The sequence below is a fragment of the Grampus griseus genome (assembly GCF_964374135.1).
Source record: "Grampus griseus genome assembly, chromosome: 8".
Classification (NCBI taxonomy): domain Eukaryota; kingdom Metazoa; phylum Chordata; class Mammalia; order Artiodactyla; family Delphinidae; genus Grampus; species Grampus griseus.
In genome coordinates, this window is record NC_139002.1 from 71,254,506 (window position 1) to 71,275,489 (window position 20,984).

The following is a 20,984-nucleotide window of genomic DNA, read 5'->3' on the forward strand; positions in this document are numbered from 1 at the left end:
TTATATGTATTGTGAATATTTTTACCAAGTCTGCAGTATGCCTCTTTATCTTCACAGTGCATCTTTTGAGGATCCATTGTTTCTTAATTTGATATTATCCAATTATCAAGGTTTTTTCTTTATGATTAGTGTTTTCATCTAAGAAATCTTTACCTACACCAAGATCACAAAGTATTCTATATTTTCCTCTAGAAGCTTTATATTTTAGTTTTATATTTAGATCTGTGATCCATTCTGTTATTTCGTGTGCATAGGTCTATTTCTGGATTCTCTGTTCTGTTTTACTGATCAATTCATTATCCTTATACCAATACCAAACTGTTTTGATTACTGAGCTTTATAGTAAGTCTTGCAATCACATAGAATTAGTCCTCCATGTTTGTTCTTCTATTTCAAATTTGCTTTGGCTATCCTTGGTCCTTTGCATTTCCATTTGAATTTTAGAATCAGCTTGCCCACCTCCCCCCAAAAAAACACCTTGGATTTTATTGGATTTGCCTTGAATCTACAGGTCACTTTCATCCTTTATTACTTTTAATATAAATATTGAAAGCTATGAATTTCCCTCAAAGTACTGTTTTAATTTCATCCCACATATTTTGTTAGGTTATGTTTTCATTATCATTCAGTTTAATATATTTTACAATTTTCCTTGTTCTTTTTCTTTGTTATGTGGTTTAGTTATATGTATGTGGTTTAGTGGCCAAACATTTGGGATTTTTAAAATTTTCCTTTTGTTATCTATTTGTAATTTATTTCCATTGAGAACAAGGAATATACTTTATATAATTTCAGTCCTTTTATGTTTATTGAGACTTGTTTTATGGCCTAGCATATGCTTTATCTAGTGAGATTTGAATACACACTTGAAATGAATAATTATTCTGCAATTTTGAGTGTAGTACTCTAACAGTGTCAATTAGGTCAAACTGATGGATAATGTTGTTCAGGTCTTCTATAGTCTTACGGATTTTCTGTCTTTTTTTTTTTTCAACTTCTGAAAGAGAAGTATTGAAATCTCCAACAATAATTAGATGGGAGACTTGTCTTTTTTTTCTTTCAGTCTGTCAACTTTTGCTTCATGTATTTTGAGCCTCTGTTTTTAGATGCATATACATTTAGAAACGTTATGTCTTCTTGATGACCTAGCTCTTTAATCATTATGAAATATATTTTTGATCTCTGGTAATATTCCTTTTTCTGCAGTCTACTTTTATATTAACCACTTCAGCTTTCTTATCATTAGTGTTTGCATGGTGTATCTTCACCCATCCTTTTACTTCAAACCTATCTACATCTTTATATTTACTGTGTTTCTTGTAGTCAGTATATTAATTGATTCTTGTTTTTTAATCCAATTTGATAATCTCTACCTTTCAAAGTTAGAACAATTAGTCCATTTACATTTAATGTAATTATTGTTAATAGAGTTTAAATCTACCATTTTGCTATTTTTTTCTATATTTTTCATCTGTACTTTGTTCCTTTTATCCTATTTCCTTGTCTTTTAATTAATTTAACTTTTTAGAATTAATTTATCTCCTCTATTGGTTTATCAGTTATATCTCTTTATTTCATTATCTTATTGATTGGTCAAGAATTTATAACATGTATCTTTAACTTACAACAGTCTATCATCAAGTAATATACCATTTCAGATACAACGTAAGAAACTTAAAAATGCTCCATCTTTTGTGCTATTGTTGTCATACATACTACTTTTACATGTTTTAAACTCCATAATAAATTGTTACTGTTTTTGCTATAGAGCAAATTATAGCTAAATTAATTATTAGAAAGTATTAGAAAATGCCTTCAGATTTACCATTTTCAGTACTCTTCATTTCTTTTTAAAAACCTAAGTTTTCATCTAGAATTATTTTCCTTTAGCCTGACAAAATTTCATTAAAATTTTCCATAGAGAAAACTTGCTGGCAGTAAATTCTCCAGACTTTGTTTGTCTGAAATGTCTGTATTTCACCTTCAGGTGAATATTCAGGTGAAGAATATTTTTAATAAATATAGAATTCAAGGTTTTTTTTTTCTTTTAGGACTCCAAAAGATGCCACTGCAATGTCTCTGACTTGTATTTTTTCTGATGTGAAGTCAGGGATAATTTCTATCTTTGTCCCACTATAAACAGTGTATCTTTGGCCACTTTTAAGATTCTCTTACATTAGTTTTCACCAATTTTATTTTGGTGTCCTTTGATATACATTTTTCTTTGTGTTTATCCTTCTTGGACCTAGAGATTTATATTTTTGACAAATCTGGAATTTTTTCAGCCATTTTGTCTTAAAAATATATATATATAAATCTGGTCTATCCTCTCTAGGTACTCTAATTGCACATGATCCATTAGTTCTTAAAAGCTATGAGGCTCTATTTATTTATATTTTCCCTGCCTTTTTTCTCTCTGTGCACCAGTCTGGATGGTTTCTATTACCCTGTCTTTAGTTTAACTAATCTTTTAATGTACAGCTAATTATTTGCATTTAAATTCTTCAAGTACTTTTTTTTAATTTTAAGATATTGTATTTTTCACTCCTTGCATTTGTAAATTTTTTATTTTATTGTTTCCATTTCTCTCTTCAATATGTTCATATTTTCCTTCAATCCTTGAGTATATCTATATGGTAATTTTAAAGTCATTATCTGCTAATTCTAATATTATCTGTGTAATTTCTTAGTCTCTTTCTATTGATTGATTTTTGCTTCTTCATATGTCTAGTACTTTATTGTATATTGGGCAACAAGTATATTATATTGCTGAGTGTTTGGAATTTGTTCTTTTCCTTTAAATAGTATGAATTTTCTTCTGGTGGGTATTCATTTATTCACAGATCATCTGATCATTTTGAGGTTTTTTTTAAGCTTTGTTATGGTGGGGATAGAGTATCATTTACTCTGGCGCTAATTTATCCTTATTCCAAAGATACAGCTTTTCTGGGTCTCCACTGAATGCCCTGGGTGTTTAATGAAGACATTGCACTGGAGAAAGTTGAAACTTAAATGTATCCCTATAATGTATGAACCATGATAGTTTTGCAGTTTACTAGTTTTTCTCTTCCAGGTGGTTGTTCTTTGCCAAGCTTCTTGTAGTCATACTCTATTCATGTATTGGGTTGGCCAAAAAGTTCATTCGGGTTTTCCATAAGAGCTTACGGAAAACCCCAAAAGAAATTTTGGCCAACCCAATAGTATTAGTATTCAGCAAAAACTCAAGAGGACTCCTGATAAGACTTGTGGAGTTCTTTCTCTGTACAGCTTTCTTCACTCTCAGCATCCCCCCTGCAAATAATAGCCACTACAGTTTCCCCAAACTCTGACCCCTGATTGTTCAGGTCAGTGAGGTTGCCTTATAGTACTTGGGTTGGTTCTCCTTGCATCAGGCTCTGCTAAATGCCACCAGGTAGAAAGCCAGGATAATTAGGGCTCAGTTTGTTTTTCTTCACTCATAGATTATAGTCTCCTGCTTCCTGATTTCTAACTTCTTAAAACAGTTGCCACATATAGCTGATCAAGATCTCTTGTTTATATTAGTAGATCGAGTCTACTACCACTTACACATTTATGGCAGAAGCAGAACTACAATATACTTTTCAAAATAATGTTACCACAGAAAATCATTCTCTACCAGTTCCTTTTTTAAAAGATAGTTTAGGGTTTTTTCCATTAATTTCATATTAATATTTTGGCATTTTATAGGGGCATGGGCAACTAATCTTCATAAAGGATTTTGAATGTCAGGTTTTTTTTAACATCTTTATTGTAGTATAATTGCTTTACAATGTTGTGTTAGTTTCTGCTGTATAACAAAGTGAATCAGCTCTAGGTATACATATGCCCCCATATCCACTCCCTCTTGCGCCTCCCTCCCACCCTCCCTTATCCCACCCCTCTAGGTAGTCAAAAAGCACTGAGCTGATCTCCCTGTGCTAAGCAGCTGCTTCCCACTAGCTATCTATTTTACATTTGGTAGTGTATATATGTAAATGCCACTCTCTCACATTGTCTCACCTTACCCTTCCCCCTCCCCGTGTCCTCAAGTCCATTCTCTACATCTGTGTCTTTGTTCCTGTCCTGCCCCTAGGTTCATCAAAAACAGTTATTTTTTAGGTTCCATATATATGTGTTAGCATACGGCATTTGTTCTACTCTTTCTGACTTACTTCACTCTGTATGACACATTCTAGGTCCATCCACCTCACTACAAATAACTCACTTTCGTTTCTTTCTATGGCTGAGTAATATTCCATTGTATATATGTGCCACACCTTCTTTATCCATTCATCTGTCGATGGACACTTAGGTTGCTTCCATGTCCCGGCTACTGTAAATAGTGGTGCAATGGACATTGGGGTACATGTCTCTTTTTGAATTATGGTTTTCTCAGGGTATATATGCCCACTAGGGGCATCGCTGGGTCATATGGTAGTTCTATTTTTAGTTTTTTAAGGAACCTCTATACTGTTCTCCATAGTGATTGTATCAATTTACATTCCTACCAACAGTGCAAGAGGGTTCCCTTTTCTCCACACCTTCTCAAGCATTTACAGTGTGTAGATTTTTTTTTTTTTTTTTTTTTTTTGTGGTATGCAGGCCTCTCACCGCTGTGGCCTCTCCCATTGTGGAACACAGGCTCCGGATGTGTAGGCTCAGCGGCCATGGCTCACGGGCCCAGCCGCTTCGCGGCATGTGGGATCCTCCTGGACTGGGGCACGAACCCGTGTCCCCTGCATCGGAAGGCAGACTTTCAACCACTGTGCCACCAGGGAAGCCCTACTGTTTGTAGATTTTTTGATGATGGCCATTCTGACTGGTGTGAGGTGATACCTCATTGTAGTTCTGATTTGCATTTCTCTAATGATTAGTGACGTTGAGCATCCTTTCATGTGTTTCTTGGCAATCTGTCTGTCTTCTTTGGAGAAATGTCTATTCAGATCTTCTGCCCATTTTTTCATTGGCTTGTGTGGTTTTTTTTTATATTGAGTTGCGTGAGCTGCTTGTATATTTTGGAGATTAATCCTTTGTCAGTTGCTTCGTTTGCAAATATTTTCTCCCATTCTGAGGGCTGTCTTTTCGTCTTGTTTATGGTCTCCTTTGCTGTGCAAAAGCTTTTAAGTTTCATTAGGTCCCATTTGTTTATTTTTGTTTTTATTTCCATTTCTCTAGGAGGTGGGTCAAAAAGGATCTTGCTGTGATTTAGGTCATAGAGTGTTCTGCCTATGTTTTCCTCTAAGAGTCTTATAGTATCTGGCCTTATATTTAGGTCTTTAATCCATTCTGACTTTATTTTTGTGTATGGTGTTAGGAAGTGTTCTAATTTCATTCTTTTACATGTAGCTGTCCAGTTTTCCCAGCACCACTTATTGAAGAGGCTGTCTTTTCTCCATTGCATATTCTTGCCTTCTTTATCAAAGATAACGTGACCATAGGTGAGTGGGTTTATCTCTGGTCTTTCTATCCTGTTCCATTGATCTGTATTTCTGTTTTTCTGCCAGTATCTCCAGTTCCGTTTTTCTTTCTCAAGATTGCTTTGGCTATTTGGGGTCTTTTGTGTTTCCATACCAATTGTGAAATTTTTTGCTCTAGTTCTGTGAAAAATGCCATTGGTAGTTTGATAGGGACTGCATTGAATTTGTAGATTGCTTTGGGTAGTATACTCATTTTCACACTGTTGATTCTTCCAATGCAAGAACATGGTATATCTCTCTATCTGTTTCTATCGTCTTTAATTTCTTTCACCAGTGTCTTATAGTTTTCTGAATACAGGCCTTTTGTCTCCTTAGCTGGGTTTATTCCTAGGTATTTTATTCTTTGTGTTGCAATGGTCAATGTGTTTCCTTAATTTCTCTTTCGGATCTTTCAGCGTTAGTATATAGGAATACAAGAGATTTCTGGGCATTAATTTTGTATCCTGCTACTTTGCCAGATTCATTGATTAGCTCTAGTAGTTTTCTGGTAGCATCTTTAGGATTCTCTATGTATAGTATCATGTCATCTGCAAATAGTGACAGTTTGACTTCTTCTTTTCCAGTTTGGATTCCTTTTATTTCTTTTTCTTCTCTGATTGCTGTGGCTAAAACCTCCAAAACTATGTTGAATAATAGTGGTGAGAGTGGGAAACCTTGTTTGTTCCTGATCTTAGAGGAAATGGTTTCAGTTTTTCACCATTGAGAACGATGTGGGCTGTGGGTTTGTCATATATGGCCTTTATTATGTTGAGGTAGGTTCCCTCTATGCCCACTTTCTGGAGAGTTTTTATCATAAATGGGTGTTGAATTTGTCAGAAGCTTTTTCTGCATCTATTGGGATGATCATATGACTTTTATCCTTCAATTTGTTAATATGGTGTATCATATTGATTGATTTGTGTATACTGAAGAATCCTTGCATTCCTGGGATAAACCCCACTTGATCATGGTGTATGATCCTTTTAATGTGCTGTTGGATTCCGTTTCCTAGTATTTTGTTGAGGATTTTTGCATCTGTGTTCATCAGTGATATTGGCCTTTAGTTTTCTTTCTTTGTGACATCTTTGTCTGGTTTTGGTCTCAGGGTGACAGTGGCCTTGTAGAAGGAGTTTGGGAGTGTTCCTCCCTCTGCTATATTTTGGAAGGGTTTGAGAAGGATAGGTGTTAGCTCTTCTCTAAATGTTTGATAGAATTCACCTGTGAAGCCATCTGGTCCTGGGCTTTGGTTTGTTGGACGATTTTTAGTCACAGTCTCAATTTCAGTACTTGTGATTGGTCTGTTCATATTTTCTGTTTCTTCCTGGTTCAGCTTTGGAAGGTTGTGCTTTTCTAAGAATTTGTCCATTTTTTCCAGGTTGTCCATTTTATTGGCACATAGTTGCTTGTAGTAATCTCTCATGATCTTTTGTATTTCGGCAATGCCAGTTGTTACTTCTCCCTTTTCATTTCTAATTCTGTTGATTTGAGTCTTCTTCCTTTTTTTCTTGATGAGTCTGGCTAATGCTTTATCAATTTTGTTTTATCTTCTCAAAGAACCAGCTTTTAGTTTTACTGATCTTTGCTATTGTTTCCTTTATTTCTTTTTCATTTATTTCTGATCTGATCTTTATGATTTCTTTCCTTCTGCCAACTTTGGGGTTTTTTTGTTCTTCTTTCTGTAATTGCTTTAGGTGCAAGCTTAGGTTGTTTATTTGAGATGTTTCTTGTTTCTTGATGTAGGATTGTACTGCTATAAACTTCCCTCTTAGAACTGCTTTTGCTGCATCCCATAGGTTTTGGGTTGTCATGTGTTCATTGTCATTTGTTTCTAGCTATTTTTTTATTTCCTCTTTTATTACTTCAGTGATCTCTTGGTTATTTAGTAGCGATTCTTTAGCCTCCATGTGTTTGCATTTTTTTACAGTTTTTTTCCTGTAATTGATATCTAGTCTCATACCATTGTGGTCAGAAAAGATACTTGATATGATTTCAATTTTCTTAAATTTACTGAGGCTTGATTTGTGACCCAAAATATGATCTATCCTGGAGAATGTTCCATGAGTACTTGAGAAGAAAGCATATTCTGTTCTTTCTGGATGGAATGTCCTATAAATATCAATTAAGTCCGTATTTTCTATTGTGTCGTTCAAAGCTTCTGTTTCCTTATTTATTTTCATTTTGGTGATCTGTCCTTTGGTGAAAGTGGGGTGTTAAAGTCCCCTACTATTATTGTGTTACTTTCGATTTCCCCTTTTATGGCGGTTAGAATTTGCTTTATGTATTGAGGTGCTCCTATGTTGGGTGCATAAATATTTACAATTGTTATATCTTCTTCTTGGATTGATCCCTTGATCATTATGTAGTGTCCTTCTTTGTCTCTTGTAATAGTCTTTATTTTAAAGTCTATTTTGTCTGATATGAGAATTGCTACTCCAGCTTTCTTTTGACTTCCATTTGCATGGAATATCTTTTTCCATTCCCTCACTGTCAGTCTGTATGTGTCCCTATATCCGAAGTGTGTCTCTTGTAGACAGCATATATACAGGTCATTTTTGTATTCATTCAGCCAGTATGTCTTTGGGATGGAGTATTTAATCCATTTACATTTAAGGTACTTATCAATATGTATGTTCCTATTACCATTTTCTTAATTGTTTTGGGTTTGTTTTTGTAGGTCTTTTCCTTCTCTTGTGTTTCCTACCTAGAGAAGTTCCTTTAGTATTTGTTGTACAGCTCGTTTGTTGGTGTTGAATTCTCTTAACTTTTGTTTGTCTCTAAAGCTTTTGAATCTGAATGAGCTCCTTCGAATCTGAATGAGATCCTTGCTGGGTAGAGCAATCTTGGTTGTAGGTTTTTCCCTTTCAACACTTTAAATGTGTCCTGCCACTTCCTTCTGGCTTGCAGTGTTTCTGCTGAAAGATCAGCTGTTAACATTATGGGGATTCCCTTGTATGTTATTTGTTGCTTTTCCCTTGCTGCTTTTAATATTTTTTCTCTGTATTTAATTTTTCATAGTTTGATTAATATGTGTCTTGGTGTGCTTCTCCTTGGATTTATCCTGTATGGGATTCTCTGCGCCTTCTGGATTTGATTGACCATTTCTTTTCCCATGTAAGGGAAGTTTTCAACTATAATCTCTTCAAATATTTTGTCCGACCCTTTCCTTTTTTTCTTCTTCTTCTGAGACCTCTATAATTCGAATGTTGGTGCATTTAATGTTGTCCCAGAGGTCTCTGAGACTGTCCTCAATACTTTTTATTCTTTTTTCTTTATTCTGCTCTGCAGCAATTATTTCCACTATTTTATCTTCCAGGTCACTTATCTGTTCTTCTGCCTCAGTTGTTCTGCTATTGATCCCTTCTAGAGAAGTTTTAATTTCATTTATTGTGTTGTTCATCATTGTTTGTTTGCTCTTTAGTTCTTCTACATCCTTGCTAAAAGTTCCTTGTATTTCCTCCATTCTGTTTTCAAGATTTTGGATCATCTTTACTATCATTACTCTGAATTCTTTTTCAGGTAGACTGCCTATTTCCTCTTCATTTGTTTTGGCTGGTGGGTTTTTACCTTGCTCCTTCATCTGCTGCATATTTCTCTGTCTTCTCATTTTGCTTAACTTACTGTTTGGGGTCTCCTTTTCACAGGCTGCAGGTTCGTAGTTCCCATTGTTTTTGGTGTCTGCTCCCAGTGGGTAAGGTTGGTTCAGTGGGTTGTGTAGGCTTCCAGGTGGAGGGTACTGGTGCCTGTGTTCTGGTGGATGAGGCTGGATCCTGTCTTTCTGGTGGGCAGGAACATATCTGGTAGTGTGTTTTAGGGTGTCTGTGAACTTATTATGAGTTTAGGCAGCCTCTCTGCTAATGGGTGGGGTCATGTTCCTGTCTTTCTAGTTGTTTGGCATGGGGTGTCCAGCACTGGAGCTTGCTGGTCCTTAAGTGGAGCTGGGTCTTAGTGTTGAAATGGAGATATCTGCGAGAGCTCTTGCCGATTGATATTATGTGGGGCTGGGAGGTCTCTGGTGGTCCAATGTACTGAAATTGGCTCTCTCACCTCAGAGGCTGAGGTCTGACACCAGCTGAAGCACCAAGACCCTGTCAGCCACACGGCACTCTTGTTTCCAACAGACCCTGCAGGCAGAGACCCAGGAGACTGACTGATGTGGTAGGAATTCTCACCTCTGCTGGCTTCTGTCAGGTGTCCCAGCATCTCTTACTGCAACAGCTTTGGGACAAGTAGTGCCCAGCCAGTAAAGTTGCATCCCATTCTCATCCCAGCTGTTGGGTAGGAAGAAATTGCCCTCTACCCTTCTAGCTTCTTCTGGCTGGTCAAAATGGCTGAAACTCTCACCTTAAATGCCATCTTCTACTAAAGACAAAAGAGGGTGTCATAGATTTTTATAAGGCATAATAGCAAGCCATAATATCTCTCTTTTAGAATAAGAGAATATCAAAGCTAAAAAAGCTACTGGAAAATTTACTGGTCAACACCCCCATGCTATAAAGAGAGAAACTGAAGCCTAGATAAGGAAAGTGATTTATTTAAGATCATATTTTGTGACACAAACCTAAAACACAGGTGTCCCAGAGCCCACTCTGCTGACAGTGAACACAAAGAGAACTCTCTTAAATTCTATCTCAATGTAGCATGCTTATCACAGTTTCAAAGATATACACAAGTAGCTGATGAGTGCTCTGAGCCCTTAACTACTCCCTGCAAAGCAGTATAATCAAGCAGTTCAAAATGGAAAGCTGGATAACCACTAAAAGAATCATAAAAGACCGTGTATCAATAAGGTCATAGAGAAGGAAAAATAAAATAATAAAAAAATACATGATTAATAAAGAAGACAAAAACTGAGAAATAAAGAAACAAAAACTAGATGGACAGGGAAAACAGAAAATACATTAAAAATGGTAGACTTAAAATGAAATATCAGGAATTATATTAATATAAAAGGGCTAAATATGACAAATTTTAAAAAGATAGTCAAAGTGGGATGAAAATCAGAACCCAACGTTAGGTTGTTTATAACATAGAAACATTAAATATAGGACACAAAAAGATTAAAAGTAAATAGATAAAAAGGGGTATATCATACAAACACTAGCCAAAAAAAAAAAAAAAGCTGGTATAGATATATTAATAGCAGATAAATATACTTTAAGGCAAGCCATATCAATAGAGATAAGGACGGACATTGAATAATGATAAAAGGCTCATTCTAACAATCCTAAAACTAGTAAAATCAATAAGATAAACCAGCATATCTCCATAAAAAGTTAGGCATATCCCCAATCATAGTTGAGATTTTAACATAGGTCCCTCAGTAGAATAAGAGAAAAATCAATAAAAATACAGAATAAGAAATATGATCAACTTACATTAACTAATTGACATATTTCAAACTCTACCCCCCAATAACTGTATGATATACATTCTGTTCAAGTGCACATGGAAATTATTCAAATAGACCACATGTTGAGGGATAAAGCAAGTCTAAACAAATTTCAAAAACTGAAATCATGGAGAGTATAGTTTCTGACCACAATGGAATCAAAACAGAAATAGGTAATAGGAAGATAACTAGAAAATCACCAAAGCAGGATTTAAACAACACACTTAACTAATCTATGGCACAAAAAATTAATCACAATGAATATTACATAATATTTTGCACTGAATTATAATGAAAATCTGACATCTGAAAATTTTTATGTCAGATAATGCAGTTATTAAAACTTAAAATGCAAATGTTACAGAAGCAGAAAGGTTGAAAATAAATTACCTAAGCTCCATCTTAATCTAGAAGAAGTACACCAAATAAACCCCCAGACAGGGATGATGAAAAAATATCTGAAAGCATAAGTCAATGAAATAGACAACTGTAGTAAAATAGAGAACAAAATAAAACTAAAAGATGAACCTTTAGCAAGACTGATCAAGTAACAGGGAAAACAAATTATTAACATTAGTAATGAAAAAGGAGACATCACTATATATTACTATAGATACTATAATAATAAAATGGATTGAACAACTTTATGCTAATAAATTTGAAAGTTTAGATAAAAAAGAAACACTTCTTTTAAAAAACACTTATTAAAGTAGAAAACCAAAATAGTTCTTTATCTACTAAAGACAATTAATTTATAATTAAAAGCCTTCCCATGGAGGTGCTCTAGGCCCTGATTGCTGCACTGGTGAATTTTTCTGAACATTCGAGGTAGAAATTGTACAACATTGTACAAACTCTTCAGAGAATAGAGAAAGAAGAAACACTGCCCAATTCATTTTATAAAGCTAGCAAAACCTTGACAAGTACATTATAAGAAATCTACAGACCAATCTCTGTCATAAACATAGATGCAAAAATCCTCAATAAAATATTAATAAATTTAATCCATGAATATATAAAAAGGACCAAGTGGGAATTATTCGAGGAACACAAAATTGCTTAAAGATTCAAAGACCAATCAATATTATGTACCTTATATGAAAAAGGTGAAAAATCATATGATCATCACCATAGATGCAAAGCATTTTATGATATTCAATACTCATTCATGATTTTTAAAAAAAGAGCTCTCAGCAAGCTAGGAACAAGAGAATACTTCATATTTTGATCATACACCTACAGCAAACATCATTATTAATGCTGAAACACTGAATGCTTTCTTCTGAGTTCAAGAACAAGACAGCAATACCTATTACCCTTATATTCAACATCATCCTAGTAATCCTAGGTAGAGAGATAAGATAAGAAAAAGAAACAAATGTATATAGCAGACTTCTGGTTTCCAGTCCAGCATGTAAGGAGTTTGGAAATTGTCACTGTCTTCTAACAACAACAATTTAAAATCTGAACAAACTGAAAAATCAATAACTCTTCTTGGATGCATCAGAGAAGTGAGGTCACATAGCAAATCAATGCTCCAAGTATTGGAGAGAAGGACAAGTGGATACAGAGATTCACAAATTACAAGAGCAGAAACTCATAAGCAGGAACTTCTATGGCAACCAGTGCCAAGGCAGGAAAATTTAAACTGTAATTTGCAAACTAGTGAAGGCTTGCCATGGACAACTCAAACTTAAAAATTCCAGGGAGACCCAGTTATATTCTACACTTCTGTGAGTTTTACCTCCAGGTGCTCTACCAGGTCTTCACAGTGAATACTGGAGAATGATCCCCTTGTGCTTCCAGTGGGGAAAGAGGAAAAGGAACCATTTTGAAATATACCAGAGCATTCTGTTCTTAACAAGGCCTACACTCAGGAGAAACAATTTTTACCAGAGCTTAACATGGTAGGGTTTATCAGAACCTAACCTACCTGGGAAAGTGAAATACTCAACTCCAGCTTCCTCTAGCTTTCCATGTGGGAGAAGGAAAATACTCAACTCCAGCCCCCTCCAGCCAAAGTGTCCCACCTAAGGGGGGAGGGAAGGAAGGAGAAGCACTAGTGAAGTTCATGATCCAGGGCCACAGGGTCACCAAAAGACTGAGGGCTAAGGAATGCTTTCCCTCTCTCCCCCTATACCTCATTGTTAAAGGCCTATTCACCTTTAGTTATTTACCTATTAACCTTTTAGTTACCTTTACTAAAGGCCTATTTACCATAGTTCTTTTTATCCCATACCTCATGTCTTCCTTTCAACAACAGCAACAACAAAATTGCCAAGTATACTAAAAGGCAAAAAATACAGTTTGAAGAGATTGAATAAGCACCAGAATCAGAGTCAGATATGGCAGGAATGTTGGAATTGTCAGACCAGGAATTTTTAAAAACTGTGATTAATATGCTAATGGATTTAATGGAAAAAATAGATAATATGCAAGAACAGATAGATAATGTATTCAGAGAAATGGAAATTCTAAGAAAGAATCTAAAAGAAATGCTAGAGATCAAAAACACTGATACAGACATGAAGAATGCTTTTGATGTACTCATTAGTAGATGGGAACAATCTGAGGAAAGTCTCTGAGCTTGAGGATATGACAACAGAAACTTGTAAAATTGAAAAGCAAAGACTGGGAAAAAATTAGAACAGAATATTCAAGAACTATGGACAGGGTTTCCCTGGTGGCGCAGTGGTTGAGAGTCTGCCTGCTGATGCAGGGGACATGGGTTCGTGCCCCAGTCCGGGAAGATCCCACATGCCGCGGAGTGGTTGGGCCTGTGAGCCATGGCCGCTGAGCCTGCGCATCCAGAGCCTGTGCTCCGCAACAGGAGAGGCCACAACAGTGAAAGGCCTGTGTACCGCAAAAAAAAAAATAAAATAAAATAAGAACTATGGACAACTATAAGGTGTAACATATGTGTAATGGGAACACCAGAAAGAGAATAAAGGGAGAAAGGAACAAAAGCACTGTCTGAAGAAATAATGACTGAGAATTCCCCAAAATAATGTCAGATACCAAACCACAGATACAGGAAACTCAAAGAACATAAAACAGAATAAATGAAAAAAAAAAACAACAAAAACAAAACAAAACAAAAAAAACTAAGCCTAGTCATATAATATTCAAACTCCAGACGATCAACGATAAAGAAAAATTCTTTAAAGAAGCCAGAGGAAAAAAACAACTTACCTATATAGAGAAGCAAAGATAAGAATTACATCAACTTCTCAGAAACCATGCAACAAAGAAGAGAGTGGAGTGAAATATTTAGTGTTGAAATTAAAAAAAAAAACTAAAATTCCATACCCTTCAAGACTATCCTTCAAACATGAGGGAGAAAGATAAACTTTCTCAGACAAAAAACAAACAAACAACAACAACAACCCTGAGGGAATATGTTGCCAGTAGACCTGCCTTGCAAGAAATGTTAAAAGAAGTTCTTCAGAGAGAAGGAAACTATATAGGTGAGAATCTAAGATCTAAACAAAGAAAGGAAGAGCACTGGAGAATAAGTGAAAGTAAAATAGAAACTTTTATTTTTCTTATCTTAATTGATCTAACAGATAAGTTTATATAAAATAATATACCAACAATGTACTTGATTATATGTGTATGTGTATATATACATAAGTATACATGTATGCTTATGTGTAAGTGAAATGTGACAGATTACATTAATTGATTTTTAAATGTTGAGCCAGCCATGCATACTTTGTGGATAAGTCCATACATACATAAGAGTATATTATGCTTAGGTATAAGGGAAATGATAGCAATGATACAAGGGATGGGAGGGAGGAACTAGGAATATTTTGTTATTTTAAGGTACTTGCACTACCCATGAAGCAACATAGTTTTATTTGATAGTAGACTTGGATTAGTCATAAATGTATATTGCAAACTCTAGGACAAATACTGAAAAAAATCTTTTATAAAATGAGTATAATTGATATTCTAAGAAAGGAAACAAATGGGATCATAAAATATGCTCTATTTAAGCCACAATGTAGAAGACAAAAATAAGAACAAGGATAACAAACAGAAAACAGTACCAAATACAGTAAATATTAATCCAACTATATAATAATCACCTTACATGTCAATGGTCTAAATATGCTAATTAAAAGACAGAGATTGTCAGAACTGATGAAAAAACAAGACCCAACAATATATTGTCTAAAAGAAACACACTTTACATATAAAGACACATATAAATTAAATGTAAAGGGATGGAGAAAGCTATATCATGCTAACACTAAGCAAAAGAAATCAGGAGTAGCTATATTATTTTCAGACAGAGCAGATTTCAGAGAAGGAAAATTATCAGAGATAGAGAGGGGCATTACACAATGATAAAGGAGTCAATACTTCAAGAAGATATAATAATCCTTAATGTGTATGTGCCTAACAGCAGAGTGTCAAAATACATGAGGCAAAAACTGACACTGCAAGGAGAAATAAATTCACTATTGTAGTTGGAGACTTCAATACCTCTCTATCAGAAATGGACTGTTCCAGCAGCAGAAAATCAGTAAGGATACAACTGAACTCAACAGCTCTATCATTCTGGATATAATTGACATCTATAGACTACTTCATCGAACAGTAGCAGATTAAACATTCTGTTCTCCTGGGCTTTGATTGAGATTGCTTTGGACCTAGATACAAGCAATGAAGAAGTGGAATTTGAAATTTAAAACACAGTGCATTCACATTAGCACCACAAAAAAGTAAATATTTAGGTATAAATCTAACACATCTGTTTAAAATCTATATGAAGAAAACTACAAAACTCTGATGGGAAATATCAAAGAAGAACTAAATGGAGGGATATTCCATCTTTTTGTAGGGTTTTTTTTTTTTTTTTAAATCAAGTTGAGGAAGTTCCCCTCTACTCCAAGTTTGCTAAGAGTTTTTTTTATCATGAATCAATATTGGATGTGGTAGAATTCATCAGTGAACCTATGTGGGCTTTGTGCTTTAAAAGGTCATTAATTTTTATTTGATTTTATTAATAGATATAGGTCCATTCAATGTTTTTTCTTTTTGTGTGAATTTTGACTTCACTATACCCAACATCCTTTCAACAAACCATGCTAGAGCAACTGGACATCATATGCAAAAAACTGAATCTAGACAGACATAAAACTTACACCCTGAAGGTTTAACTCAAAATGAATTATTGACCTAAATGTAAAACGCAAAACTATAAACTCCTAGAAGATAAAATAGAAGAAAATCTAGATGACCTTGAATAGAGCAATGACTTTTTAGATACAACACAAAAGTCACAATCCTTAAAAGAAATAATTGACATACTGGACTTCATTAAAATTTAAAATGTTTGCTCTGCAAAAGACAATGTCAAGAGAATGAGAAGACAAGCCACAGACTGGGAGAAAACATTTGCAAAATAATTATCTGATAAAGGACTTTTAACCAAAATATACAAAGAACTCTTAAAAGCCAACAGTAAGAAAATAAACAACCTGATTTAAAAATGGATAAAATACCTGGAAACAGATACCTTGCCTGAAAAGACATACAGATGACAAGTAAGCATATGAAAAGATGTTCAACATCATATGTTATTAGGAAATTGCAAATTAACACACAAAAAGATACCACTACACACTTACTAGAATGACCAAAACCAATGCACCTCCATGTTCACTGCAGCATTATTTTCAAGAGCCAAGACATGAAATCAACTCCATAGATGGATGAATAAAGAAAATGTGAGACAGATTATATACATATTATATATATACATATGTATACACGTGTGTATACATATACACATAATATATACCTATATGTACATACTATGGACTATTATTCAGCCATAAAAAAGAAATCTTGCCATTTGTAACAACATGGATGGACCTTGAAGGCATTAGGCTAAGTGAAATAAGTCAGACAGAGAAGGAAAGAAACCCTATCATCTCACTCATATGTGGAACCTTAAAAACACACAAAAAAATTAAACAAACAAATTGAGCTCACATATACAGAGAACAGATTGGTGGTTGCCAGAGGCAGGGGGTATGGTGTAGGCAAAATGAGTAAAGGGGGTCAAAAGGTACAAACTTCCAGTTATAAAATACATTAAGTCTTGGGGATGTAATGCACAGAATAATGACTATAGTTAATAATACTGTATCATATATTTGAAAGTTATTAAGTTTTCATCACATAAAAAAATTTTGTAACTAAGAATGATGTTAACTAGACTTACTGTGGTGATCACTGCGCAATATATACAAATATCAAATCATTATGTTGTAATCTGAAACTAATATAATGTTTTATGTCAATTATACCTCAATTAAAAAAAACAAGGCCAAAATCCAAACACTCGATGACACCAAAAGCCAGAAAGGAAATGGAGCAACAGGAACTTTCATTCATTGCCAGTGTGAATGCACAATGATAAAGCTTTTTGGAAGACAATTGGGTGGTTTCCTACAAAACTAAACATACTCTTAACATATGACCCAGCAATTTCACTCCTTGGTATTTACTGAAATGAACTGAAAACTTGTATGTACACAAAAACCTGAACATGGATGTTTATAACAGCTTTATTCATAATTACCAAAACGTGTAAGCAACCAAGATGTCCTTCAGTAAGTGAGCGGATAAATAAACTGTGGTATATCCAGAAAATGGAATTTTATTTGGCGATAAAAAGAAATGTGATCCAAAGCCATAAAAAGACATGGAGGAAACTTAAATGCATATTATTAAGTGAAAGAAGCCAATCTGAAAAGTCTACATACTGTATGATTCCAACTTTATGACATTCTGGAAAAGGAAAAACTATGGAAACTGTAAGAAGATTAGTGGTTGCCAAGGCTTATGGTATGAGGGGGTGAGGGATGAATAGACAGAGCACAGGATTTTTAGGGCAATGAAATTATTCTGCGTGATATTACAATGGTGGATTGATGTCACTACATATTTGTTAAATCCACAGAATGTACAATATCAAAGATGAATCCTAATGTAAACTATGGACTTTGGATGATGATGTAGGTTTGATTTAACAAATGTACTGCTCTGGTTTGGGAAATGACAGCAGGAGAAGTTGTGTGTGTAAGGTCAGAGATATATGAGAACTCTCTGTACTTTCCACTTAATTCTGCTGTGAGTCTAAAGCTGCTTTAAAAAGTAAATTTTATTAACTAAAGAGAGTACATATAATAGAAAATAAGAAATAAAATTTATAATTCACAGACTGACAGCATAACTGGAAATTACACAATTGATTATATAACTGAAGAAAGTTTTAAAGCCTAAAATAAACTATATAATTAATAGGTATATTTAGCAAGATTTCTGGATATGAGGTTTACATTAAAATATATTTCCACACATAGGCAAAAAATAGAAAATAAGGTATTAAAAAACAATAAATCTATAAAATGTGCAGGATTTCTTTACAAATACATAGAGGAAAAGCCCTTCAAACCATTACTAAAATAATTTTTAATACAAATAAATGGAAGGATATATTGTGCTAATGAATTGGAAGTCATAATATTTTTAAGATGTAAATTATTTCCAAGTTGATCTATAGACATACTGCAGTCCAAATTTAAATCCCAAAATTTTTTGTAGAAATTAACAAGTAATTCTAAAATTTATGTGCAAACATAAAGGATCGTGAAGAGTCAAGAAAATTTTGAATAAGAGCAAACTTTAAAGACTATTCTACTATATGATTTTATTACAAATCTACAGGTATTACACAGTGTGCACTGGTAGAAAGATAACCAATAAATATAGAATACTACACAGCAACAAAATAGAACAAACTATTACCTGTAACAATAGAGACTTTATGTTGAGTGAAAAAAAGGCCCAATACAAGAAAATATACGCTTTATTTAAATATATTTACATTTATATGAAGTTTAAGAACAGACAATTTCTGATGATATGAGAGAATAGTGATTATCTTTCAGAGGTTATGATTGGGAGGGAGAATGAGGGAGCCTTTTGGGAATTGGAATATTTCTCTATCTTGCTATGGATGGTGGTTACATGAGCATAAACCTATATAAAAATTTACTAGGTGGTACACTTTAGTTTGTACGTTTTACAATATGTATGCTATACTTTTTGCAAAAATAAAAATAAAGAATTATTACACTGTATTCAGGCATAATTCTATATGTTATATTGTGAAATGGAAATGAATAATATTTTGTAAAGTGAATATCCCACTTGTTGTGGAGGTGAAATATTTACTCTAGTAGGTCTCCACAGACTACTGCAGAGATGAACACAACTACTACTTAAGCCAAAAAGAGGTCATTTGGCTATGGAAAAGCCAGGCTCCTCAGAACAGAAATGGAAATAAAATTACAAGATCCCAGAGTGTCTGAAAAATGCATGTATCTTTGTCTTGGTCCGGAAAAAGGGACAAATTGTCTAGTTCCTGCAGCTAAAAGTAAAATGATACCTTTCACATGACTATTATTATAAGAAGACAAGTAACTGCAGAATGGAATGAAGGAATCCAGGAGAGGTACAAAGTTTCTCCAACCTTTGATTTCAAATTCTTCAAACATTTACCCTTAGATAAAAGCCTAAATCTCTTAAAATGTCTTAAAATGTCTTCCATGTTCTGGAACTCACTTACCTCTCCACGTGTTCTTTTCACCACTCTCTACTCTTTCCCTTCTACTCCATAATGAAATTCAGTTTCTACAATGCACTAGACACCACCTGCTAAATTATCTCTTCCCTGTGACCTTTACATGTGCTCTTTAGCATGGCTGAAACATTCCACCACTTTCTTTTATCCAGTAACTCCTATTCATTCAGTCATAATTTAAGAGTCATTTCCTCAGGAATGCCTTCAAAAGACTAGTGGAATCTTAAAATGCCTAAGTCATGACTTTCAACAAATTTTATCGTAACTACTTCACCATCAGTCCACTCTAAGAGACTATAATCTCCAAGAGGCCAAGAAACACATCTGTTCTGTTCACTAGCACATTCTTTGTGTCCAGCATAGCCACTGGAACATAATTGACAACTAAAACATGTAGTCTAGTTAAAAATATGTAGAATCAATGAAAATGAATGATGAGAGGATTTAGGGTGCAGTAAATGTTACTGGGATCCACAGGACAAGCAAATAGTATTTTGTACACTTAGTTTTAATACTACGGTTTTTTTTCTGTAAATATTTGCTTTGTTCTGCCATAGATTTTGGTTCTTTTAAAATATATTAGCATGTCTTGGCTATGCTTAGAGCACCAAAGAAAACATTTTAAAGGAAGTCACAGATTCCTAATGCTCAGTGTACTGGTAGTAGTGATAGTAGAGACCCAAGTAAGAAAACCGTAGGGGAGGATACAATTTAAGGTGGCAGATCCAGGACACTCTGTAAGCCATCCACTCCAATGGGAAATTCTCCTTGTGGAGGTCCACTCTCATTCCTGGAGTTTGTGTAGTTTTTCTTAATAATGGAATGTTGTCCTTTATATGAAAAAGTGACCCACAGATGAATGACAGTCAGCTTGTAAGTTCAAAGCAGGATGGTTATGGCCATTGGTCTTATTAGAATCATTTCTCTCAAAGCAAGGAGAGTAAATTAGGTAATCATCAGCATTTTGAAAACTTCTACCTCAACACAAATTCTTTTCTTTTTTATCATTTTTAACCTTGCCTTATTTTCAACATTTACATTTTGAGTGAAAGAAGAATAAAAGCTAAAATTATGCTTTTGTAAAGGAAAAAAATGTTATAGCCTAAAAAGTTAAATTAAAACCTAAATATGCTGCCCTTTCTTATTATTCGGAGAGGGAACAAGAAAAATGATAGCAAATTCTCAACTAAGTATTGTTCAAACACTGACCAGTTCTCTTGATTGCACAGAGTACAAAGGCTCTTTCAATAGCCCCTGCACAGCTTAAATATGAACTTCATGTGCCTCTCTATCTTCTATTCAAATTAGACAACAATTAGTGGTATCAGAGGGAACCAGGTATGAACTAAACTGGAAGCTGATAATGGTTTATATGTTTATAAGTTTGGGCCCTACTGTGAGCATCAAAAGTGGGTACTTAACAATTACTTACAATAAAATGGCAAGTCGTGCTCATAAACAATAAATTTCT

At 34.3% G+C, this 20,984-nt stretch overlaps 1 protein-coding gene across 7 annotated transcripts in view; it reads right to left on the reverse strand.

The window, feature by feature from the left end:
- The window catches only part of SOX6 (SRY-box transcription factor 6), a 624,429-nt gene that overhangs the window by 280,562 nt on the left and 322,883 nt on the right, over positions 1-20,984 (reverse strand). The window lies entirely within an intron of this gene.